The 26425-nt window shown below is 34.1% G+C and overlaps 1 long non-coding RNA gene across 1 annotated transcript; it reads left to right on the top strand.

Moving 5' to 3' along the window:
* Window positions 1-563: 563 nt before the first annotated feature.
* Window positions 564-21136, top strand: LOC121109869. The gene is made up of 4 exons (XR_005857616.2): window positions 564-667; window positions 14969-15054; window positions 16856-16980; window positions 19900-21136. It is a non-coding gene; the product is annotated as an uncharacterized LOC121109869 (long non-coding RNA).
* The last annotated feature ends 5289 nt before the right edge of the window (window positions 21137-26425 follow it).

The raw sequence follows: 26425 nt of genomic DNA, 5'->3' as shown, positions 1-26425 counted from the left end.
AGAGAAAGGGGAAAGGGAGGGAGAGAAGGGAAGAGAAGCTTAACACATCTTTTAAAATTAATGAATTTGCTTAAAGAGTTGGTTTTGAAAGTTTTCAATTAAAGCTTGATGTGGTACTGCATCAGTCAATCACACCCTATCAATAAGACATGACAGCCTGTTTGCTCCAGCAGGTCCTTCAGCCGTATTCCCTCAGGTACAGGCAGTGCAGCCAAGTGCTCATTGCACGAGGCCTCAAGTGCCTGCCTGACTGATTAAAACATGATCTAAATTGATGAGGATGTTTTCTAATGCTAGGAAGAAAAGATCTAAATGCTGTGGAACAGTGTGACTCCTCCGCTACAAAAAAAAAAAAAAAAAAAAAAAAAAAAAAAAAAAAAAAAAAAAAAAAAAGCCCACCAGTGGAGAAATCCCAGTTCCATAAAACAGTTCCTCCTAATTAGCATTTTGCTGTGATCAATTAATAATAATTACAACATGCATAATTACAGAAATGATTCACTTGGATGGGTGACTGGTGCAGGGCCACATTCTGTTTAACTTAATGGAGTGGGAGAGCAACTGGGCTGTGACTTCTGGGTACATTTGTCACTGACTGTAGGTCAGGACAGTATGGATAGAAGACACAAAAGATGGATTTTGACACAAAAGAAAGTACAGCGAAATAGTAAGTTCTATTATTTTTTTATATTTTTTTTATTTTTTAAGATTTCTATGTGAGAGGAAGGATGTTAAGCAATTTACATAGATAAGCCCAGTAACGTATTCTTAGATCTTTGTATTATGTTTCATTTTTTTATGTAAAACATTTCTGAATTAATTCAAAAGACTTCTTGTGTGTGCTTAATCTATTAGGAAAAGTTGGAAGTATTTATCCATTTTGTTTAACTAGTTTTCTATCTTTAAAAACTTTGGTTAGATCTTGGTCTTTGTAGCTGCATTTTTAACATATCTTTGATGGAGCCCAAAGCTAGGAAGAATTTAATTACTCCTCTTTCTTTCCATCCTAATTTCTAATAATAAAAAAAGTACAGGGATTAAGACCACTGAACAGTTGCTGAAACTCATAGCCAAATCATTCTCTTATCTAAACTGAAGAAAATATGCTATGTTTGGTCCTCATCATGAGGACTTGAACAGTCTCACACTTCTAGTTAAACTGAAGTAATTGGGAAACTACAGAGTGAGAAAGATGACTGAATACACAGAATCTACTACACATGTCACATAGACACATGAAAACACATAGTTCTAATCATGCAGACTCTGCAAGACATATTCTCAGAGAAGAATTGGCTTTACAGGCCGGATGCCTGAGCTCCTCACGTAACACCAAAAGGGGTTTAATCACAACAATGTGGAGTTTAACACAGTCAGCATAGTGAGCAATGCATTGCCTTAAACAGTCATGTAAAGATTTTCCTTAGTTGCTCAGCTTCTCCAGGACTTTGAAATTTAATTCTGGTTTTCAAAGATAAATATTCTCCATGGCCCCCAAACCTTCTAGAGAATGGCTGCTTCCATTTTCCTTTAAATGAGAATAAAGGTTTATTTATTTTAATACATAGCCAGCAAAATATCTCAGGAGAATGGCTATGTTGCTTTTCCTGTAGACACTTTCACTTTGAGTCAAGGAAAGAATGGGAAAAAAGAAACACAGATTTGTAAATAGTAATAAAAGTGTCTAGTTAGAATGATCCCCAATTCTTATTTCTATTCTAAAATACGCATAGCGGGAAACCATATGTAGTAGAACACACACACTTTGCAGAAAACTAAAAAGCCTTTGTGAGTTTGTTGCTATATTCTATAAAATCCCAAGCATGCCTGTGCCACAAAGTCTCTTATATATGAGTCAAAACACCAATGAAACTTATATAGAAAGAACAAAATAATGGCACTAAGGAAGAGTATGCAAAAGCGTACTATCTCAACAGAGCCACCATCCTCTGGAGAGGCAAACACATATCCTATTTCCCTCTACCCTGCTTGGAGAGGACACTATAACTCATACCATCCACTATCAGTCTGTAATTGTTTTTTGTGTTTCTGAACAGTGTATCAGAGATGGCTACAGCTTTCAGTCACATAAGGATAGACAAAAACATACCCACTTTTCTTAGCATCCTCTTATTTCTTCCTTCAGTCTTGGGAAAATGAGATCCCAAATAAATTAAATTAAAACTGCCAAAGAAAATGAACCTGTACATTTATTTAACTTTCCTCTGATGCTGCTGTTTCTTAAGCTTTCCCTAGTGATTGCTACATTAACATGTATTTACTATTAATATAATACATATCACAAAAAAACAGGCTTTGAATTTTGCAATAAAGCCTTTTTGCTACTGCTGTACTTATTCTTAGGTATTCTTACTCCCATTAATATATTTGCCTGGCTTTGTTAAAATAATCCAAAAGGTAATTTGAAATTTGAACATTCTTCAGGAATGGATTGTATTTTAAAAAAATTCTATAAGTTCTTCCTTTATAATTCTGAACTGGTAAAAACAATCAAAATTATAGCTGCAGTTGTAAATTTCCATTTGATAAAGATAGAAAGGCAAACTACAGCACTTTCTAAATTCCATATCAATTATCCAGAAAAGGCATACCAAATAACCCAAGATTTTGCCAAAATTATTGCAGTTGTTACTTAAGGATCAAATTAATCAAGTAATTTCTGTGATGTATCATCATAAATCTTTAGCTTAAATCATATATTCTTTCTATGTCATAATGATAACTCTGCATTACAAACAAACTGAAAGATTTGACATATTACATTACAGTAATAGTTTAACATTTACTCTAGTTTTCTCAGAAAAACACTTTTTTTAAAGAAGACATTCAACTATGATCAAGTTAGCTGATAATAATGGTAGTAAGCAGGCAGATTATTAACAAACGTAAGTTCACACGCACTGCCATCTTAACAAAAAGAAAAGAGAAGAACCAAATAATCTGTGTGTTAATCAGTAAGTCCTACAAATCACATAATTAAAAAGTGCACCAAGAATGCTTGTAGTGATTTATAACCAATTCGTGTCTCCAAAAGTCTTTGACTGAGACAGAAAATTGCTGCAAAACTTGGTGTAATCTGAAGTCTTAGTTCAGTTCATGGAAGCATTTTAAATTTTGTTAAATAAAATATGTCATAGCACATACAAGAAAATTTAATTGTCCTATGATTTACTTAGGCTTCAAGGGGCCCCTGAGCTGAGGAAAATACAACTTCAATATTTTGAATTAAATTCTAAGCCTTCAAGGCTTGCTGGGAACAAAGTAAGAAATTCTGAAGGTCTTTGAACAAGTTTGGAAAGAAGATTCTAGCTATTGAAACAAAGCTTTAAGTAGTTTTAAACAGTGTTCTTATTTATTTATTTATTTATTTATTTTTGCTGCATAAGCTTTTACATGCATTTTTTAAGAGCTCTTGTCTAAATCTTCTACTCTAACCGTTTTGCTCTTACTACAATGACAAATGGGACAATTGTCAAAGAAGTTTTTAAGCTACAAAAGATAAGACCATTGCTAAAACTATACAAACACTCTTAGATTATCTGATTTTTTTTTTTTTTAACTGAATATGTCAAGAGAATTTTCATCAGTAGTTAGGAAACAGTAACAATAATATTTTAGCAGTATAAGCACAAAGTGACTCACTTCAGTACAGGACGTGTATTCTGATCTTTTCTTTCTGTAGGACTATTGGCAGAAGTGTCAGATTCACTTTTTACCTTATAGTAATCAAAACCATACTTAATGGAAGTTTGCCTGCCTCCTTTCAAAACAAATTGAAGTCCTTCCAAAGGCTTTTTTATTTTTCTGCTTCAATGAAATATGTTTTTACATAGTTCTTATGATTATCTGTGCAGCAATTGTACTTTTTTGAGGAAATGTTAGTTCCCTCTTTTCCATATTTTTGAATTCCCATATAATCTGCAGAATTACCCACAGCACTCATGGATGCTTTATGCTGATGTTGGTTATAGGAGCACATCACATTCCATAATATGGATCTCTGTCTCTCTAAATTAAACCTAGGCTTCTTAGGAATACATATGTATTTTCCATCACAGGTTTAGTATCATCCACCCTGAGAACTGAAAAAAAAGTCATACTTTTCAGGCATTTTTCCACATATCATACATAACACAGTACCATAATAACTCACTGTTATCATACAGTTGATTATTAGATGTGTAAATTAAATGCTTAGAGTACATTTTTGAACTAGTAACACTTTGAAAGTACCAGAAAGCCTACATTTAGAAATACAGACAACGTTGCAAAGCCCTCTTTAAGCCTTTACTATGAGGACATAATCTCTTGTAGCATTTCCATTATTCTACAGTGATGATTCATACCCATACTTATTATCTGGTTTCTTCTTTGCCAACTGTAGATGACAGCTTGAACAGCTCTTTAACAGCAGTAACTCAGTGAGTGAATTTTGACCTCTTGAACAAAGGACTGTTCCACTTTATAACTCTGATGTCATAGAAATAAGTATAGGATATAAAGGTCAACTTATCATCAGTACTCAATTGAATCACGTATTTATTATAGTTTTAAGGGGCAGGTCCCTAAGTTCTCATTCTATATTTGTGATAAGCCACAATTTCAGAGACAGACCTCAGAGGGATTGAAGAAGGAAATGACATCCTTTTTCACCGTTTCTTTCCTATGCAGAATATTAAACTTAGTATTTTCAGAATGTATCTAGAAATATAGATTATTGAATTTTGAACTGGGGTTGTCCACTGTAGCTGTCCCAAAAAAGGCTCTCAAAATCAGAGCACAACTTTTCACAGGACTTTAACTCTTTAAATGAAATTTAATAACTGAAAGCTTTTAAGTTGTATGCTTTACTTGAACTGCTTTATATTTTTTCTCCTTCTCTTAACAAATTAAACATTCTTGTGAAAATTATAAATCAGATTAATGCTTATGACTCTATGCTCTTTATATTTGCCAGAGTTTTTAAAAGAATAAACAGTCAAAAATCAGCTTTTCTGCTACAACCTACAGTTGTAGAAAGGTCAGTTGACCTTTCCTAGAAGCAGAATATGTTCAGTAAAAAAAAACCACAACCACTCAGTATCTTTCAAAACCAGTCTCTAGGAATGTATGCTTAAGTTCTTAATGCTCTTCTGTAAAAATCAGTGTTTTTCCTTTCCAAATGATTCTCCTATCACCATTCACCAGAGCTGAATTATACACTATCAATTTCAGCATAATCAAAAGGATTCTTGAGAAAGAAAAGAGCCCCCTTCTGAACTGTCATTGTTACCAACAATTGGGTACTCAGACTAGAAAAGTTAAATTGCAGCAGTTTAAAATGATCACCTGCTCTTTTTGAAAAGTACATCAGAGATATAAAGGATGAGACGAGTAAATTTGAATGCAGATTTTAAATAAAGTCAAGTCATATAGTTCATATGTAAAATTGAAGCTCAAACTTATGGCAATTGGAATTGGTTGCAAAACTCAATTCTGGCTTTGCATGGCACTTCTCAGAAATATCTAAATTCTTCTTATGGATATTTAAATGCTTGGCATTAGGCTGACAATATTAAAAGAAGTATAAGTTAATAATGTAATGTTGCATATTCACTGTTTACTTACTAATGGAAAAAGAAACTTGTAAGATCAATCAAAAAGCTCTAACAAATTAGATATCTGTTAAAAAGATTTTAAAAGTAAAATTGAACAAAAATAGAAAATACTCAGAACACAAAATTATTTCAATACTGCCTACATTCAAACAGTTTTGTAAATATGCATGCATGGAAAATCTAGTGAGATCTGTGCAATTTTTTTTCTTTTTCTCAAGAATATGATTTTTTTTTCCATAAATGTTTACATTTTTCATTGTCTGAAATAAATTTGTGGAATATTTACTTTGAGAAGCAAGCAAAATAAGCATCATGCGACCCTTCCAAGCTGAAATTAGCATAGATAAACAATTTAAATTAAATTAAAAATTCTCTGCTCAGAAAAAAAGACTAATTTAGGAGGGGATAGTTCATTGGGATACAGTTTCATTACAGGACTTCAAATCTGTGTCAGCATCGGAGATTTTTCTTATCCTGACCTAAATACAATTGGTTGGTTTTGTTGTTGTCATTGTTGTTTGTTTTCCCTTTTCAACATTGTCTTTGACTGTGGAATCTCTAAGAAGCTTTACAGCAACCTTTTTTCTAGATGTCTATCTATTAACATTGATGATTTCTGTAGGCTTTCAATTTATTTTAAGTTGGGATTGTTCAGCCTGGAGTAGAGGAGGCTCAGGGGAGACCTTATTGCTTTCTATAAATACCTGAAGGGAGGTTGTAGTGAGCTGGAGTTCAGCTTCTTCTCTTGTGTTACTAGTGATTGAATGGCCTCAAGTTGCACCAGGGGAGATTCAGGCTGGGGGTTAGGAAATATTACTTTTCTGAAAGTGTGGTCAGGTGCTAGAATGGGCTGCCCAGGGAAGTGGTGAAGTCACAGACTCTGGAGGTGTTCAAGGAACATTTAGACGTTGTGTTGAGGGACATGGTTTAGAGAGAACTATGGGTGATAGGTGGACAGTTGGACTGGACGATCATGGAGGTCTTTTCCAGCCTTGGTGACTCCATGATTTTTATTTAGGGAGAAATTCAGAACAAATGGTAGTTCTAGCATCATATTAATCTATTTGTCTAACAGCATAATTTTCTAGTGGGTAACTATCTAAAAACGGTGTTAGTTTTCTAAAATGCAGTCAAGGTTCTAGTATAAGAAAATATGTATTTCTGCATTTATTATCCTGATCTGGTCTATAAAATATAATCTATTTTTTTCACTTTATGAAAACAGACAGGATATGCCAGATTGCAATGAACTGCTACAATCATTCGTATTTGTTAATTGTTTTTTTCCATCTGCAATCCAATGTCCAAAACAAACTTTTTGGCTTCCTATTACTTTAAGCATTTTATAGAAGATGCCATAGTAAATTTACTAGTTTCCTGCTTGAAATACTGCAAATGATTGATAAAATATTGGACATATGTAGCTAAAGCTGATATAATCCCTATGGAGCATGAGCTATGACAATTCAAATCCACTATGGACTTATTACAGGCAGTGTATTCATATCTAGAGTGCCTTTTGAAGAACTGAAATAATGTTGCAGGTTTTAAAGTATTTTCCATAGTTTTTTGGCACTTTCCAAGTACTCCCAGATGAGATTTATGAAATGTGCAGGGTCTACTAGGTAATAAACAGGACTGGATGTCACAAATGAATGTGAACAGAAAAGTTATTGAGACTACCTGGAACATAGAGTCTAGTTCTTTCCATACTGGAAGTATCTTATCTAAAATAAGGGTTCTGAGAGCATCGATTCCACATATGCTGAGAATTTAGTTGTGATTCAAGTTCAGAGGGAGAAAAGGTTAGTGTCAGATGAAGACAGAATGAAAAGTTCATTTATAATAAAAAGTTATCTCTTATCTAGATAGACCTATTGCTTTGCTTTTGAAAAAAGATCTGCATGTTAAGGAGTAGTGGCAAAGTAATAACAAAATATTAACAATATTTTTAAAACTCAGGAAATAAGAACAGTATGGAGAAATTTAAATTCTGGATTATCCTGAAAATGAGTTACAGCTCCAGTTTCAGTGCTCATTTATACCACTCACTGATGCTATATTGGGTTATGCTTACGCATACTAACTTGTCAGTCTCTTAACAATTACATGGTAGTATATCTGTATTGTTAATGAGAGATAAGAATAGGATGTTGGGTTCTTGAAGATGGGTGAACTGATAGATTGTTTAAAGGGTAAAACTCCAGTGCCAGTAAGTGTAAATAGATACTTTATTTTAAAAAGAAACAAACAATGAATGGTCAACAGTATGAGGGAAGAGGTTTCACTGGTTTTCTTTGGATTATGGGGTTATCTAATGTGTTTTTCCTAGGACTAAGAAGGGTATTAATGAAAACTAAAATGTCATCAGTGTCTTTTTCAACCTATCTGCGTAGGAGTTGTTCACAGAATTGTGCACGAATCAACCACCTGCACTAATCTGAAATACAAATATTTCAGTGCTCATCAGAGGACTGGTTTTGCCACTATAAGTAGTTTCCAGCAACTTTTTAAGTGCATCATAGCAATTTTATGAAGCCACTTGAAGAACAATTTATATATGATATATAGTACATTTTTTAAAATGTGTCAGATGATGAGTTAATCACAGCATGCTAGTCAGTGTTCTGAAAGGGAAACTCAATCTTTGTATCTCCAAATACCACAAAAAGAACAAAGAGGGACAGGGAAAAACAAAAAGATAGGATTGAAAACATTGAATGATTTAGTATTCTTTACTTCTTTCTCTGTCTCCATCTTTTCTTCTTTTATCATGTTCCTTTCTTTGTCGTTAGATTTTTTCCTTCATCTTGCTGTTGCATTTCTTTTATTAATAGCATGCTATTATTGTTACTGAATCTTTCAAAGTTCTTTTTGGGGCCATTTTTTTCATAGCAAATAAAAGATAAAAACTAGCTGTATTGTACAGTTGTCTGATTTCTTTCATCTTTGGACTTTCTTTAGTGAAAATTAATAATAATGCTAGACTAATATCTCCATATGCTCTATCTTTCTTTTTCTAATCGCCAACTCTTTTTTTTTTCTTTTTTTTTTTCTTTCTTTTTTCCAGCTTCAGAAGTACAGAAATCCAAATTGATGGGTTGGCTTTTTAAAGACTCTATTTAGTTCTATGGCCATTAGTCTACGTTAAATTAAAGTAATGATTTTGTAATATCTCCCTGAACTGCACAACATTTAAAGACTTTGAAGACTTAGGGTGGCAAAATGTGACCTTATGGTGCAGGAGTCCTCAACTACAGCATGTTAAACAGAATTCTTTGGAAAGTTTGCATGCTACCTAATCATTATCGCAAAAACTGTTGTTAATACTGAAACAAGTTAGGAGAAAAAAAAGTGAGTGCCTGTGGAATTTCTGACAAGCTTTAAAAGAAAAGGGAATATATTAAATATGAAATCACAGTCATGAAAACAATTTACAATAAGGCAGTATATTTTAACAAAACTCCATATTCAGTAACTGTGACCAAAGCTAGATAAATTGACTCATGGAGTTATATAGGGAAACAAAATTCAAAGCAGAGGAAGTGTTGTGCTTGAAATAGATTCATTTCTTATCCATATCCATTTATATGATGCATATGAATTTTCAAAACTTCTCAAGTGTTAAGTTTAGAAGGCTAAGCTCTGTCCAGTTTCTGTTGTGATTCTACATTTTTGCAGCAAAGTTTCAATGCAGACTTTTCTATTAGCATTGCATTTCAGTAGTTATGTATTGAGAAGGTAGAAATTGTTTTGAATGCATGGAGCATGAGGAATACACATTATAAGAACACATTCTGACACAAGTGTAAAATGATTTTGTACCAATTCACTTTGAGATGAAGGCCTCTCCGACTGTTTGCAGTCTTTCAGATGTATTAGAGCCATAGCAAAAAGTTTCACACTAGGATGCCCCGGCCATGTAAACCAAGACAAGGAATAGAGAGCTTTGTATCTGGTATCATTCAGAAATGAGTTTTTAATCTGTAAAGAAAAGCTATGCTTAAACCCAGATTCACAGATCTGTTTGTGTCAGGAGGCACATTTGTTTTTTTCCTTTGTGCTTTTGTTTTGCAATTTATATCCTGCATCTTTGTCACTCCTGTCTCTGTTATCTTTGAAAACCTTTCTGACATTTTTGAAATATGTCATCTCTAACAACATCAGATTCATCATTTCTTTTAATTCCTGATCTCTCTTCTTTTTTTTCTTTTTTTCCCCTAAATCTTGCCCAGTATTCTCTAATATAATTTTTCATACATATTCATTCATTTTTGATAGTTTCCTTCTCTTCCCTCCTATTGTGAATATTTTCAAGTGAGTACATACAGCTAATTCAGATATTCACAAAACTGTACAAGCTACACACTTGAGTTTCTAAACTAGAATGAGATATCAGACAACATTCACTCTGTCTTATCATATGACTGCATTGTTTCAGATGCACACATGATTATTTTGCCATCTAATTTAAAGCAGAATTTTGTAACTTTGTAACACTCACTGACAGATAACATCAATATTTAAGGAATGTTAAGATTTTTTTTTTGTTTTGTTTTGTTTTCAAGCGTTATGCCATGAACAGTCTTACCTAGTGCTTCTTTTCTGCCTGTTGGATGATGTCAGTTTCTGAGATCCCCAAGCCTTTCACTTAATGCAACCTACCTGAGGAAGCACTCCTAGTACTTCCCCTTTGCTGACTCTGAAGACGTCAGGGACATAGCTAAGATACTCATTTATACTGCTTTGTTTTCTTTAGCCTGTATTCCTGAAGTTCTTCCTACTGCAACCAGTTTCCTTCCCCAAGCTGCCATGCTTTGTTCTCTACTGCCACAATCTCCAAGCTTTGTTCTATCATCTCCAGTTTAAAAGAAAAAGAAACTTTTGATAATATCCAAGTCTGGATGATTATATTGACCTTTTACTGATGTTCCATCAGTCATTAAATGAGTTGATTGGCTGAGATCTCTGTGTTAACAACAGCTGGAGAGAAATCTGGAGCTTTCTTTATAGCAGCTGACAAATACCTTTTCTGGAAACCTCTCTTCTTAAAGACTCCAGTAACTCAAATTAAAATTCACTGTCTCTAAGCTCAGGTAAGGAAAACTGTTCCATATACTAAAAGTCTAATTTCTCTGCATAATAAATGGAAGTAGATGCCATGTAATTGAGGTGCTCTGAGGTGCCCTTTGGAGATACCTACTTTTATTCTATGTATAAGTAAAAAGTCGAAGCAATTAATTGAGATTCCCAAATTAGGTGTCTAATGTAGTCACTGGGAAAAAATTCCTCTTTCCCTAGCTACAATGGAATACTATGCTCTGCAATCTGCATGCCAAAGAAAAGTCTTTGAAAAAGACCCCAGACAAAAAGAAAAATAATATCTCTAAACAATTAAACAATTTCAGTTCTATATTCACACATTTTTTTTCTCTTAAAAATACAGCAAGCAGTGAATTTCCAGTTAATTTGAAATTCTACATATTTGAGTACCTACAAACACTGATTACCTTTAGAATATACACATCCTGCAACATATCATTTATGTTTTTATGGGAATTTATCTTTCTGAACATCTTTTCTGTTTCTGTGATACTCTAAATGATTCCTCCTTCCAAATAAAAGGGTTCTTATATTTGAATCTGAGAGCTAAGTTATGTCCAATATATTATTCTGTCTTGAGTGAGATTTAGATTAAAAATAAACAATAAAAGAAATTATTAACAATGCCAATTGTGGAAAAATTCATTCATAATTCTGTATTCAAGCCAATGGCCCCTAGCACAAGAAAGATGTGAAACTGTTGAAATGTGTACAGAGGAGGCTATGAAGATGCTCAGAGGTCTGGAGAATTTCTGCTATGAAGACAGGTTGAGGGAGCTGGGCTTGTTTAGCCTGAAAAAGAGAAGGCTCTGGGGAGTACTAAAAAGGAAATTAACTTATAAACAGGGGAGAGACAGAGTTTTTACACAAATCTGAAACTAAAAGGACAAGAGGGAATGGTTTTAAATAAAAGAAGATGTAGGGTAGATGTTAGGTGGAAATTCTTTACTCAGAGGGTGGTGAGGCAGTGGCACAGGCTGCCCAGAGAAGCTGTTGGTGCCCCATCCCTGGAGGCGCTCAAGGCCAGGCTGAATGTGACCCTGGGCAGCTGAGCTGGTGGGGGGCAGCCTGTTCTATGATTCTACAAATACAGTATGGAGCAGTGGTATAGAAGCCTTCTGGCATTCTTGCCCACCTTCCTCTTTTTTTGGGATGCACTGCTTCTAGGCCTGGAGGAGATGGCCCAGCTTTCTTGGGACACTCTTCCCTTCAGGGCTTTATCCTGTGTTACCCTGCCAAGCAGTTCCCTGAAGAGGATGAAGTCTGCAGCAAGCCTGCTACTCTGGACTTCAGGAGAGCAGACCTGAAGCAGACCCTGCCTGGAGTACTGCATCCATTTCTAGTGACCCCAACACAGAAGGACATCAGATGGAGGCATGAGTCGAGAGGAGGGCCACAAGGATGATCAGAAGGCTGGAGCATCTCCCCAGTAGGGAGAGGCTGGGAGAATTGAGGCTCTTCAGTCTGGAGACGAGTGATGTCGTAGTGGCCTTCTGGAACCTGAAGGGGGTCTATAGGAAAGCTGGGGAGGGACCTTCTATAATGAGAGGTAGCAGCAGGAACAGGGGAAAATGGCTTTAAACTGGAAGAGGATGGAGTTAGACTAGATATTAGGAAGAAATTCTTTACTGTGAGGGTGGTAAGACTCTGGAACAGGTTGGCTATAGAGGTTGTGGATGCCCTCTTCCTGGAAATTTTCAAGGCCAGGCTGGAAGGGGCTTTGAGCAACCTGACCTAGAGGGAGGTGTCCATGTCTATAGCAGGAGGGCTGGAACTAAGTGACCTTAAATGTCCATTCCAACCCAAACCATTCCATGAGTCTATGAACATTTATATTTAAGCAAAATGTTAATGAACTCCAAGAAGACAATATTAACCTATGACTTAACACTGCATAGTATATATCTGCTTAAAAACTTGAGGTAGCTTTTACTCAGGTTTGCACACTTCTTATATTTAAAACCAATAAGACACCTTTGTTAATGAATTAATGCTCTTACAAATCTATTTTTGGCTTCTAAGCCATTACTTAGAGAACAAGAACGGCAGATACTATATTTTTGTCTTTACTTAGTGTTTTGCCTGTCATAGTAAGTAAATGCAATCTGCATTATTAGTAACTGTCAACAGCACACTGAGCAGAAGGCAAATACAGCAGGTGGTAAAAAAAGAAGAGATGGCTGAAAGCAGAAAAGCAAAACAAATGATTGCCAGGAACAGCTAATCTAGTTATGCATAAATTTAAGACAATTTAAATGCATGCAAATCTTTCACTGAAGGTGAAATATTTGACAGAAAAGGAGATAAACTGACCAATTGTTGTTATAAGACCATTTGTCAGAAATCTCAAGTGCTAAAAACTCTTTATAAACCTCTAATTGATTTGATGCAATTATTAGAAACTTAACCTACCACACATTTTGAACCTCCTAAGTGATGACGCATCAGACAGTGAACTTATGGCAGAGGATCAGTGCTTTGTTTACTAAGGCATAAAATAGGTGATCATTTTGGGTCACTATACATCTCTATAGCCAACATTTAAACTATTAAAATGTTTTTGCAGGTAATTAGCATCCATGTGGTATTTCTTGTGAGAGTTAAAGGCATACACGCTCACAGAGAGTGATAAACAAAATTGTGTCAGTTGCCTGTTTCATATCTCATTATCTAGTTTTTTTCAGTAACTCATATAAAAAAAGTTTATGCAGAAAAGTTGCCAAAAAAGCAACAGCTGTTGGGTTGTGTTTTTTCTTGCATTTCTGGTGATGTGAGTGGGTTAGGAGAAATCTGCCAAGACCTTCTACATCTCTCCAGAGTCTGCAGGGCAGTCTGCCTGGAGCCGAGTGTAGAATTTCACTTCTCCCAGAGCTCAATAATTCTGTATGATAGATACTGAACCTTTGGCACTCAACAAAAAACCCTTCAAAATAATTGGTTATAGTGCAGGTTGAAGATAGCTTGACCTTAAAACGTTAGGTGGCTACTGCTAATATATTCTGAAAATTCATCTAATCCCAGTGAAACAATTATCTCAGTCTCTGAAATGACTTGGCCCAACTTAGTAAAAAATCCAAACGTCAACAACAAAAAATCTGCCTGGTTTGAAATTCAAAAACATTCTAACAGAAGGTAAAGAGACAAAAACTTACTTCTCAAAAGTTCTCTTTGGTATATATCTTACCTGCTTATCAGGTAAATAACTGTGACCTCAGAGCTCAATGAGACCTGGAGTGTTTTCAGTGTAATCCGCTGCAAATCACTTCTCTCTCCTACCCACATGAATTGTAGTAACTTTGCTCATGTATTTCTTTTCTGAAGTCTTCATAGATATGACACCTGAAAATAAGAGGAAAGTAAAAAAGGAATGCCAGGCCTCTACAACACAGCAAGCTCCACACAGACAAAATAACTCTTGTGGAGATTTTCTGAAGTACAACCTCCACAGAGTTAAAGAACATTGCAGGAAACAAACAGACAAAACAACAACACAAAACAAACAAACAAAAATTAAACCCATATTTACTTCCTGCTTTCATGTGCCTAGTGCAAGGAGGGTGTCAAGCAATCCAAGGTAATACAATGAAATATGGCACTTCTCTGAAAAGCTCCTGAATTCTACCTCAGACTTGGACTCCCTGCCACTGTTGCTAGTGGAAGCCAGGGCAGCCATTAGCAGCATAACAGAGATAGTGCCAGGATCCTTAGGAGCTGCTAAACTTCCAAGGAAAGGAGTTACAGAAGAACTCCACGGGAGTTCTGCAACATGCAGGGAAGTTAGTATTAAGATAATGCAGTGTAATTAAGGCAACTGGGGGCACAATATTTCAGGTTCTTCAGAATAAAACGTCCTAGAATACGTCAGTTTTCGGTTATGATTTGCATAGAACATTTTTCCTTTTGACAGTTGAATGGGACAGATGGTCTTAGAGCTCTGTCACCACTACAAAAGCTCTATAGAGAATTCTTTTTTTTTTCCTATGCTGTGATGTCTCAATTAAATTTTTGAATTTCCAGTATTGCTATTAATAATTATACTTATGTAATGAGTATCTTTCTTTGAGAACTGAAAAAGAAAAGCTTTCATCCTACCAGATTTTTAAAATCAACTTAAAGCTTAACCTGACGAGTTTTAATTATGATAAAAGGAATGTTACCTTCCTCATATTTGAACATGAATTTTGCTATAAATTTTATGAGAAAACTCCTACTTGCTTCACTTATGTAAAATATTCATGAATTCTTAGGTGAGTGTTGAGATAGACAATAGTCACACAAGAGAAGTTGTCTCACTCAACTGCATCTGAATTACCCATAAGAAAATCCTATGCTGGTGAGTACAGAAGTTCCTATACATTTTAATTTATAAATACTTTGGATCTGTACATCTAAAAAAGTTAAAGAACCATTATATGGACTTTCTAACACTATCAGGCCTGTCATGGCTGTTATGACCTGCAGCTCAAATTTTATGGGATATTATCAGTCTCTTGTATTACAAAAAAAAAAAAAAAAAAAAAACATAAAGGAACACTTCCTTCCAGCAATTTAAAGCTAGAGTGCTTGAAGGGAGTACAAAGAGAAATAAACTGTGACATTTCCTTTTGTTTTCATTAATAAAAAAGTACTTCTGCATGCTGACCTAGATATGCATGTATTTTCCTGTGCAGCCTACTGTTAAATTGCAGGATTCACAGCAATCAAGGGATGCTGAAGAAAAACACGTTATTTTTAAAGAGAATGAATAGTCTTATGACTATTAACAATGCTTGTACACACACACACAAAAAAAAAAAAAAAAACCCACACCACATTTGATAAAATAGAATCTAATCTTACAATTATAATCTTAAATTACCCTTATTGCTCTTATTGCTCATTATTCTCCTAATGGCTTCTATGCAAATAGGTCTGATAAAAAATACACATAATAGTGTATAATGGAATGGAAAGGATTCATCTTTCTTCAAAGCAGCAGTATGTCTTCTTCTCATAAATGGAGACTTAGATGGAGATAGTGATCAGACATTGTGTGATGATTTCTGCAATGACCAGGAGGAATTAAAATTCAACTTATTCATAAAAATAACCTTGATTGCCTAGTCTGGTAAAAAGTGAATGCAATCATCTAGGAAACATGGAAGCAAATATTACAAAAATTTAGAAAACATGTTTCATAGACACATTTGTGATTTCTTATTTGCAGAAATATTTCTTGTTTGTCAGCAGCTTTCTGTTAGCTAGCTGGAAGTGATGGGTAAATCAGCTCTCCAGAGTTTCAGCCTAGGGCTTCCTCTTCATAGCAGCATCATATACGCAAATATCTCCAAAAGAATCAAGACATAATCACTTCTTTAAAGTAGAAGACAAAGTTAAATGACTGGGGAGTAACTAACAGAAAACAAGTGTGACAATGCCCAGGAGTCTCGAGACCAACAGTAAAACTCATTTCAACTCAAGTTTCAGACTTACTGTACTCAGCTGGAATCTTTATTGTCTTAATAAGGGTTCTATCAAAACACTATTAATTTGTGTAAAAATAGAATATTCTTCATGAAAGGATTTTACTAAATAACAGTTGCAGGGAGTTTACTTATGAAAGGTCTTTTCTTAAATCTCGTTAATATGAAAGAGCTGCATCACACTCTGTGGAAAACACTACATCTGAAAACAGTAAATACATTCAAGCATAAAAGGTTACCTCCACTGAACATTCATTATAAGATTCATGATAATTATGGTTATGCTGATTACATATTTTACAAATTGATATCAGAAGCAGTTTGAAAGCTAAAGCATTTAAATTTATGCATTTCATTTTTACATTTAACATGATTTAGAAAAATAAATATTAAGATTTATGACATCAGTAAGTTTAGAGATCTGGTAGCTGTCTGTTAATGCTGTGGCACTTTTTAGATAGAAGTGAGATTCCAAGACCATATTTGTTAAAACGCAGATAACGTTGTTCATTTTGAATGTTTACTTGTTAGATTAGTTGAATATTTACATACACATATTAAAATGCAAAACTGTGCCTTACTCTTTGATCCTGAACATGGCACTTTAATCTCATGAAACAAGATTTCTCAACACTACATTCAACAGCAATTTTTTGTTTGTTTGTTTCCCAGATTACTCCTTGTAACATGCTTTTCTGTGTAAATAACAACACTGGTACTTACTGTCATTGCAAAAGTACTGGAAACACTATTATGCTCCTAGCAAGTCAGCAAGAAGTAAAGCCTTCCAGTATTTTGTGAGTTGACTCGTAAATTTGACATTACAGTTATTTTTGTCTTGGAATTGTATATTTTTTCAATTAAGTTGTATAAGAAAAAACTTGTAAATTTGTCACTTTGTCAATTTAGTTTTAAAGACGTTTGCATCAATCATCTTATATCCCACTGTACATGATAGTTATTGGTATATACTTTTGCTATTCTATTTGCTAGACTTACAAATGAAATCATGTGTGTTACTACCACAATTTTTCTTACCATTCTTCCTTTAGCAAGATGTAAGATTTTTAGAATTCACCTAAATACCATCTGTAGAATTCACAGGAACTTTCTGAAATTTAGTATGAGCTCTCAATCTAATCAAGGATTGAGAAATCTATATATTATAAATCTACACATAAAAAAAAGACAGCAAACTTAGCTAACATATGTAAAGATACTGTCTTACATGAGCAGTCAGTGTTAGACATGCATAACACCTAAAGCATTTTAAAACAGACTGGTTTACATGTACCACAAGTTCATTTGCCAGACTTACAGGTTTCCCCAAATCCTAGGCAAATTAATCTGTAAGAAAGCAAAACATCACTAAAGACTATTACAAGACAGAAAAAGTTTTTATTAGACAGAGAATATTTTTATTTTTCTTTAAAATATGAATGTTAGTTAGGATTCATTATGGGAAAGCTAATTATAACCCTGAATGTAAATGTCATCTCTCCAGTCAACTGTGACTGTCGCAGAAGCCTAAATGGCATATAAGTGGTCAAAAAGCATTTCTGAATCTAAGATTTAAAATATCACAGTTTGACCTACTTTTATGATCTTTTGTAACTCATTCATCAGGTGTTTTAATTGATGCTAAGCAATCAAATAATATCATTGATCTTAAGGTACAATTTGCATTAAAATGTTTGGCATAAAACATAAATCAGACTATGTACTCAAGTATTATACAACAAATATTATACATTTTAAAAGTGTATTATTATTAGAGAAATCTAAATGCCACAACAGAAATCAAAACAGCATATATCCTAACTTCTGTTCGTATTTACTTTCAGATGATTCTAAATTAATCCTAAATTACTAATAGCAAATTTTGCATATAGCTTCTGAATGAAATATAGTACAACATATAGATAGATCTATAGATTCTGGTTCATTTAGTTGATACTGAACTTCAGTTATTTTGAAGAAAATTTCATATTAGCTTTTGACTGTAATTTCTGTATAGTTAAATAACATGTCCTTGTGTTTTGTATATTGTGACAAGTCCTTTAAAAAACAGAGAAGTTAAGGTACACATAATTTGACCTATTCAGGAAATCTCCAGTAAAATATGTATTAAAGTCAACAGCTCTTTATTTTGTATTCTGTAACTTAATCATAAATTTTCTTCACAGTTTCCTTAAGCTGGTTTTCAGTAATCATTTTCTTTTCATAGATCTCTGTTACACTTGGAAGTGGCAACATCTTAAGATTTTGCAGATGTTGATTCCTTTGGCTCACCACTTGCCTTTACCTGTCTTTGCTTTAATTGTAGAGATCCTTAAGTTTTATCACAACATTTATTCTTTCCTTCTTGGTGATTAAATTAACAGCATTTTTCAAAACTGTTGAAAAGGAAACCTTTATTGACAAAAACAGTGCATCTTTCACTAGGAGTTTTATCTGCCTGAAACATTAACTAAATTATTATTCTACTCCAATACTGAGAAGCAAGCAAGACAGTGAGAAAAGGCAAGCCATTTCCTGCATTTAAAATCCATATAGAAGTCTCCTGCTGTACAGTGGAAGTCAGAAGAGCCCAGAAGGAAAATCTAATTGTTATAGCTACTGTATTATTTGTGTGAGCAGTAAAGTTATGGGAAATATGGATTTTATATAGATAGTTTTAATTATGGAGACGGAGGGCCATCGCTAAAATTAATCTAGTGATTTTTAATTTTTCTTAGTTTGAGATATTAGGTAAAAATATACTGTGATCAAAGAATATATAATTACAAACAAACAAACAAACAAAAACACAATTATTGCTGCAATCAAACTTGCTTCAAAAGATAAAATCTGTGGGTGGCTCACCAGTTTAGGTAAATGGAAATGTCATAACTACTGAAATAAAAATAAATGCTGTTTCTCATTTTTTCTTGATTAAGAATTCATTCTGGAGGATAACTAATATGAATAATTGCTTATAAATTCTGCATACATTTAATGAAACGTGAAGTTCTTTAGTTCAGATGACATCTGGTGTCCACTGTTGCAGAGACTCAGTGTATATAAAATTAAGAAGTATTCACATGTGTCTGTTTTTAATCTGTGGCAATTCAATATCACTTTCTATTCCCTTTTAAAATATTTTAAATAAGAAAATTAAATATATAGATAAGTTTTAATATTGTTATGACTTTCATTATTTTTAATTCTGTGTCATATCATTTTGCATCATGATATGTGACTTTCAGGCTTAGTGAAGGATATTTCTAAATTAATAACATCTGTCATCCATAAGAGAATTGAAAGATATGTCTCAGCTATCCTGTTCTATTCTTCATCTTTCAATATGTTGAAATTTGTTGTTGTTGTTGTTTAAAAATGAAGAAATGACATTTTTCCTCACATAAGAGTGATTTCATATTTTTATTAGGAACCAGGAATTATTTTAAAAAGACAAACACTTTGTGGTGTAGAAATATTCAATATTACATAGATATAACTGGTGTTGAAATAGTTCAAAAGTTAAAAACCTAATTCAAACTAATATGCATGGGGAGTGAAAATAATTCTCAGGGGCATGTCTTTTAAATATTTTTATGGAGACAGAAATATCACCATAAACTTAGTGATTTCTATAAGCCTAGTTGATGATGATGATGATGATGATTAATTATTATTATTATTTTGGTGAAAAGCTATCCTTGAAATATTTTCAGCCACTTCTGGAATGTACTTCCTATTGTTGTTCCAGTAGAAATGACCTTCCCATGACATCTGTCTTCCAGACTCCAAGCAAGTATCATCAGACATTCACCTACTTCACAAGACCAGACGCCATGCCTAGAAAATACATATTCATTCTTTTGTAGAAATGTATTTTCCAGTCTAGCAATCTGAGACCTTTTAAAATATTTTTACTGCCTACTGGCAATCTGTTAGTGGAAGAAAATTGTGATTTTCAACAGTTACATGATCCAGATATATTTATAATGAAAATAAAATCATCCACATCTTTAAAAATATAGGGTTTGCTTGTAGTAAAGAAAATCCAACCATACTGAGCCTATAGTCTACTGGGTTTTAATTATTTTTTTTTCTATCTTCTCAATAGCAACACAGTTAGTTTTTATGCAAGAAGAATTATTTTTTTTATATCCCAGCCGTCACAGTCTCTTATGTCCTTTTCAGTCAACATCTGAGATTCAAATATTCAGATAAAAATACCAGAGTACCTATACTTGCCCTGTTAACCTGTGATGAACTTTTTAGGACTTGTTCCCCTCTAAAACAAAACAATTATTTCTTACTGAGATACCTTCCTAACAAGCCCCTTCTGTCCTCAAATGTATGTAACTGGCTTGTACTTATGCTAATTTGATGCTGTAGGATCCTAACCCCCTACCGATACAACAAATTTTAAAATGTTAACAAAATTGCTATAAGCACTGCAAAAAATGTGGAATAAAAAGTTGCCATTTTCCAAATATGCCATTTTTGAAAGCATGCTGTGGAATTCTTGGTGTGTGCGTTCATCTAATATCAACTTATTTTCAAGATAATTATGCAATTTAATAAAAGAAACTCTGCAGGAATACAATATATATACATATATATATATATATTTAATTTGTCCTCTCAAGTGGAAACAGAAGTAGCTTTTGGTTCCTTAATCAACTGTGGTTTTCCAATACTTTCCTACTTAAATTTAGCAAAGCTTGCATTTGCCCCTAAAGGAACTTGCAGACAGCTTGGTGCTCAGAATGTTAGAAAATGAAGATACTCTGAGGTCAATACCTAAAAAACAACTATCTTTCCTCCATTCCAGTTCATTTCTTCTTTATAATTCACTAATACACCCTAAAAGCAGTTTATAATACTTTGTACATTTTCAAATAACAAACTTCACACTTATCCTGATTTAAGTAGAAATAAAGTAATAAATCAGTATAATTCTTCCTCATCGTCTGCCATCTTTTGCTCTTATAATGAAATATACACAAGCATAAAGCAGTAAAATGATGCCTGCAATAAGCTGAAAGATGGTCAAGTCAAGATCCATCTGAACAAGTAATGGGTTGTTTTAACATAAAAACAGACATCGAAAGCATATGAATTTTGCAGAATATATTATTTCTTATTTTCCTCACAGTTGCTCAGTATTTAAAAAGAACAGGGCAGAAGTTTTACGTGAAAGATATGGTGTGTCACTTTCTCCAGAAAATCGTGCATTGAATTTTTTTCCCATCTCTTCTACTCTATGTTCTTAGGGAAGAAGTAAACAGAAAAATGGAGGTGCAAGCCAAAGGGAATTATAGGAGGAACAATTTTATTTTGTCCACACAGTTCTGTTAGCTTCATGTTTATTATTACCTCTATGCTGTTCATTACCTGCATTCTCTTGGCTCTTATCTTCTAATTGCAATCAAGATCTCTTCATATTATATCTAAGAGCTTATTAGTATAATAGATCAACAAAAGGGATTTCTACATGTGGATTTCACAAAGGTAACCTTTTATGATTCTCTTACAAAAATTGAAGTAATTTTGTTATTTAATTATGAAATATGTAACCTATTTTAGCCTTCTGTAGCATGAAACCATTGAAGCTAACAATGCAGTTGCATTTACCTATGGGTTGATGAGCTCTGAGAGTTAAGCACAGGCAACTCTCGAAGCATAAGCATCTTCTCAAGTTCTTAATTCCTAATTACTACAAGAAGGAAGATCCCTCCAGAGAGGGACTACTTTCATTCTGTACCTGACAGGTAGAAATTAGTTGCCTAATAGAATGGAATAGTACTGCAAAATGAAAGAACCAACTAAGTGTTTTTAATTTAGCTTCCTTTTAAATTAGATTTTAATTTGGATTCAGATGCAAAGCTAGTAGCATGAGACAGTATTTTGGATGATTTCCAATAAATTTACATTGCCCCTTGCCCAGATTTCAATACAATATGATCATCTGAAAAATAAATTCCTGCATAAGTTGTTAGTTTTCTTTGCTGTTGAGACATATGCCTGAGTTATATAGGAAGCTAGAAAAGCTCACAGTTCTGCAGATATCACCCTTTAAAACAAGATTTTGAAGCATAACAGGTATTCATTTAATTTTAAATAATCAGAAAGCAAAGTGTCAAACTGTTTATATTCATGACCTTCCCTCTCATGAATTTGTCTTCTGAAAATTAATCTTTAAGAGGAAAAGAAGAACTAGCATTTTACCTAGAACGTTTCTTTATTTCTGTCCTCTTGGACATCTAAAAGACAGCTATTCTCACATCTGCAGAAAGAACCATCAGGAAAAATATTTTCAGGTATTGTTCAATAACATAGCTTGTGCTTTCCTGAATCTTGTCCTACGACAATTTACCAGGGATCTTTTCCAGTTATGTGACTTTTCATCAGTGCATTTTCAGAAACACTTCTCATCAGTAAGATGTAAGGTAAAATATACAACCATGGCCATAGCAGGAACTTCTTTCAATGGCATTTTGTTACACAGACATTATGAAATTATTCAACAACGTAATTGCCTTTCTGATCAACTCAGTTACTGGTAGTTAGGAAACTAAAAGATTCAAATTATTCTTTAAAACACGTTTAATTTGGTTAGGAAATAACACACTTCTTTCTACATCAGTAAACCATCAGAGACAATACTATAATGGTATCTCCTCACTTGACTCTGTTCTTGCGTCACCAAAATTAGGGAATAAAACTTGCCAAACAGAATGACTGGTTAGAAAGTCAGCATTACTTTAATGGAACACTGGGTACATGGGCAATCGCTCTCTTCCAGCATGCCCACTTGCAAGTGAAAGCACACAGATTTTATAAATTCTAACATATAAATATTCATACAATTTCTCTGAAGTACCTGCCTATTCCTAGGATTGCTCTACATACTAAATTCTAGTACTATGCATGTATTGTATTAATTTCAGGCTCTGGTAAAGTTGTTTCCAGGCAAGAGGTTGCATGTTACATAAACCAGGTCCTATATATGGTCAGAAATTTATTTACAAAAGATATGGCTGTTGAATTAGTATTTAATCGGTGCTTAGACCCTGCCAAGGCACCTACTATCACCCCTAGAAGAGTACAGTTTACCTCCTACTCAAAGCTGGTGGAATGTTGAATCTCTGCTTTTTAGGCTCCAGATGTCCTTCATTTCTAGAAACAAAACATTTATGGAGACCAAACAATTGATGTGAGCTAGCAAGGTGGTGGGTGGTGCATTTCAACAGTGGAGACAGCAGACCACCTCCGCTGGTGCAGATCATGAAGTGCATGGCATGCAGGCTCTTGTTTATCACTGACAAAAGTGCATAGCAAATGGCTGTGACTATTTTGAAAAAAAAATGTTTTGTAGCTAAAAATTTTCTCTATCAAAAAGTGTAACTATGCTCTTTGCATCTATTCTAGTTTCCATGGAAATAAATAGGAGGCATTACTTTCAGAGCAATATGTATTTTCTGTTTGCCAGAATGCAGAGAAAAAGAATTGGTTTTATTAAAAGGATCTCAACAATACCGTATTTGCTCCTGTCTTCTAAGATACTAAGCTTTCACCCAAATATCTCCTTCATAAAAAGTCAGTGCAAAATCAGAACAGTTATACAATCACCATACTGCTATCAGGTATGCTAGGAAGCTGTTGGAATTTACAAATGGAATTATCTGTGCTTTTAAATTTATAACTACGTATTTTTTGGATGCAGAGCTCCAAATATTCTTTGAAAATTCAGAAGATAACTTAGCAAATTCTGCAAAGAACTTATCCATTAAATGAAGCTCTTCCTGGACAGGATTAATTTCTAGAAATTTCTTTTGTGATGCAGCCTGCTAAACAAACACAAACTGTGGGAATCTATCTGCTTGTGCTACTCTGGGAATGCCGGAATCTCTTGAGAGATTAAAGTGAAAAATAAAGGAGTAAAAGAAAACAGAATAAAATATTAGATATGCTGAATAATTTCAGACACAATCTAATATGAATTTGTGCCAAGATTGATAAAATGCATGGTCTTGAGACAGAGTAAGGAGAAATGCTTGGTTTTCCAAACATAACAAAGCAAACAGAAAGGTTTCTTCAGAATTTTTAATGAGAAAAAATTAACCAGCTGTAGTGCTGTATGGCATCAAAACATCCAAAAATTACTTTGCAAAAAACAAATGAATGTTTAATGTTGGCAACTTCTCATTCCAGAGAAAGGAAATGCATATTCTGTGAAGGAAAACAGCGTAGTTTTGTGACTTCAGCAGGCAGAACCAGAGAAATAGGGTGTGAAAATAAAATCTATGTCTTAAATCGTAAGGCTAAAATACTTGAGGATAGGCAAAGAGAGAATATAATATGCCTGAAAGATATTTACACTTTGTGGAAAACATTCATGAAAGGAGAAAATGAGGATGGGCAATGGGATATAACATCTTGTGGTTTGTGATTTAAGGATCACCGACATGAAAGAATAGACCTGAGAAGGAGATTGCCATCAGAAGACTTGATTTCCACACTGGAGACAGAAAATACACTAACTTCTCCAGACAATTCACAAATCTCTCACATATTGGCAGCTCTGTGATTCACAGTACAGCATCAAAAGCAATATATAATCTGTGCTAACTGAAGATGGCCTAACACGCTAAATAGGCGAATCATCTGTCACCCAGCCCAGTCATCACCTTGCCCTTCAACTTTCTCCAGACATAGAAAAATCTAACAGCTGTTAGAAAATAAAGCTAAGAATAATAATTTTGCCACAGGGAAAATGGGAGTTTGTCTTTTAGAGAGATAATGTACATAAAAAAAATTAACCCATTAATCTAATTTTCTTGCTTAGTTCTTTAAGGAATTTACTAAATACAACTCAAAATTATATTTTAAAAAAAGAGCTTTTAATTTATTTAACAGTAAGCTTCTATACACAAAGGGATTGGTGAATTTAAAAAAAAAAAAGAGCTCAAATGACAGCATTTCAATGTGTACTTTACAATAAAGTTACTTCAATATAGCACTTGGAGAAATCAAAAGGAAATACGGCCTTGTTCTTTTAGACCTTCTGCTCCTTCTGCTGGGAAAGCACAGCACAGCTTGTCACAGAAATTATGACATCAAAGTATTTCAGAGTAACTGAAATGCTTTTGAAAATGTAGTGTTCCGGATGCTATTTCTCTCACTATGTGTTCTCAGCAAGGGCATCGCCAAGAAACTGCCATAAATAAATAGATAAACTGTACAGTCTGAAATACTGAACTCTTCATCTCATTTCTATTTGCACACGCATGCTACAGACATTGAGGTTTGTACACAGAGGGGAGAAACATGGAAAGTATCTAAGTGCATAGTGTACACGTTCTATATGCTCCACAGCTCTTCAGGTGTCTTCAAGCTCTCCCAAAAGCAATGATGTGACCTGTGTGTCTTTTAGTACACTTCATAGCCCTGCATATATTTACACCAGTCTCCTTCCTGAAATAGTAATGTGGTGTTTTAATTTTAACCCCTTGGTATGTGCTTAGGAAGGTATGGGAAACTTGTCTATTATTTCCTCATTTGTTCTTACACAAATATAAGACCAAACACAGGAAGCAGGTGTTGCTGCTATCTTAATTGAGTGATGGTACTAATATCTCGGGACCTCTAAGGACTGTGAGTAAAGACTGCAAAAAGTCCCTGGAAAGACACACAGAAACCTTCCATTTCCAGCCTTGTAGAGACCCACAGATACTGTTACTGCTGAATCAAGTCAGCATCTGCCCTTCTCTCAGTTTTTCCTGTGTAATGGTAAAGATGAACCATGAATTACATTAGGTAATTACTATATCCCTTTGAGCCAGATACATCACCCAGCTGCTCATCCGTTGCATAATGTTTTTGCCTAGCTTTATGTTGGATATTTTGTCCAGAAAGATACTGTGAGAAAGAGTATTGAAACATTTGCTGAAATTTAAAAATACTGAACCAGCAGACTTCCCCTAGTCAACTAGGTGGATAACCTTGTTGTAAAAGGAAAATAATTTCATTAAATGGGACTTCCCCCTTGTGAAACCATGCTGTGACCAATGACTGCATTGTCTTTCGGAGGCTATTCAATAACTCCCAGAATAATAATTTTGACAGGCACTGAAGTGAGACTGACAGGCCACTAATTTCAGTGCATAGAACACAGTACAAAAAAAACTTGGACCTAAAGTCATACATTTTATTTATTCTCAGACAATCCATAGCTAGTTCAAATGT

Source organism: Gallus gallus, chromosome 2 (assembly GCF_016699485.2).
Source record: "Gallus gallus isolate bGalGal1 chromosome 2, bGalGal1.mat.broiler.GRCg7b, whole genome shotgun sequence".
In the NCBI taxonomy this organism is placed as follows: Eukaryota; Metazoa; Chordata; class Aves; order Galliformes; family Phasianidae; genus Gallus; species Gallus gallus.
The sequence above is the reverse complement of the archived record's forward strand: the minus strand, read 5'-3'. Positions and strand labels throughout refer to the sequence as shown.